Below are 1,441 nucleotides of genomic sequence, written 5' to 3'. Positions count from 1 at the left end.
CCAAAAACTACATGGATATCCGGATGCTGTTACTGTAAGTACACGAATGTCTTATAGAGGTCAACTTGAATATAATTCAGAAAACTCCGAAGATTCTGATTCATTCTCACCCACACTAAATCGTCTTAGGTTCCAATTAACAAATTTTAATTTTAACAGTCAAAATAATTCAACAAACATGACTGAACCTGGTACAAATGTATTACCTGTTCTAAAACAAGAGTATCTAAATATGATACCAGAATTTAACGGACAAACCGAACTTTTACCAAGGTTTATAGAAATAAGTGAAAAATTAGTAAAAAAATTTTACAGCACTGCTGATCAAACAGACTTTCAAAATGAATATTTGATGTCTAGCATCTTAGCAAAAATTAAAGGCGAAGCTGCTATAAATATTTCGTCTTGTATAATAAGTAATTGGAATGACTTAAAACTAGCACTTCTCAATGCTTACGCTGATAAAAGGGATATTTATACGCTTAACATTGAGATGACAGAATGCAAACAGGAGAACGAATCTCCATTTGAATTTTACACGCGAATACAACAGTTATTGAATTTACAAACCTCATATATCGCGACACACAGTCAAGGCGCGGAAAGTGTAATTTTAGTTAATTATCACAGAAATTTAGCATTAAGAGTTTTATTAAGAGGTCTCAAGGATCCATTAGGCTCTTTGATGCGAACCAAAAATCCCGCAGATTTAAATAGTGCATTAAATATGCTAACAAACGACTTTCAGTTAGAAAGCACTCATACCAGAGTAGCTAAACCAAAAATTATTAACAAAAATTCGAATCTAAATAAAATGAATTTTCAAAATAAATTATTTAGACCTAATAATCAACATCAACTGCAATTAACAAATTTCCCTCACAATCCTCAATTTGCACAAAGACCAATGCACTCCAGCCAAGATGCCGGTCCTTCACATATTCAAAATAATTACAGATTAGGTTCTTCCACCAACCAAAATGCTTTTAAACCCGGTTTATCAAAGAATCAACCAAAACCAACAGCAATGAGTATTTCGAGAACAGATACGTACAAACCTGGACAGAATTTGCAAATCCAAAATCGTGGTTATCGACCTAACCAAAATCATTTCGCAAATAACAATAAAACTCGACCTAACTATATAGTAGAGGAATTGTATAATATAGATGACCAACCGTCAATCGAAATGCCTGATGAAAACTGTTATGACGAAAACGCCGAAAATTCTCAAAATGAGTTTTTTCAGGAGATAGCCTCGGAAAACGAAATTGTAGAATTAAGCGACCAAGATTACCAATTTTTGAATTAATGAACATGAATTATAATGAAAGTAAGCTTCCATTTATTAATTTTCCCGAATATAACCTAAAAGCATTAATTGACACAGGAAGCACAAAATCTTTTATAAAACCCGAAATTGCCCAAAAATTCTTTAAAA

The 1,441-nt window shown here is 32.4% G+C and overlaps 1 protein-coding gene across 1 annotated transcript in view; it reads right to left on the bottom strand.

Moving 5' to 3' along the window:
* LOC108914887 (sonic hedgehog protein-like) overlaps positions 1–1,441 on the bottom strand; it is a 34,365-nt gene that overhangs the window by 987 nt on the left and 31,937 nt on the right. The gene's annotated exons all lie outside the window — the stretch shown is intronic.

This window comes from Anoplophora glabripennis, unplaced genomic scaffold, assembly GCF_000390285.2.
Source record: "Anoplophora glabripennis isolate ALB-LARVAE unplaced genomic scaffold, Agla_2.0 scaffold1342, whole genome shotgun sequence".
Lineage (NCBI taxonomy): Eukaryota > Metazoa > Arthropoda > Insecta > Coleoptera > Cerambycidae > Anoplophora > Anoplophora glabripennis.
Note: the sequence above shows the minus strand (reverse complement) of the source record. Positions and strands in the feature narration are given on the sequence as shown.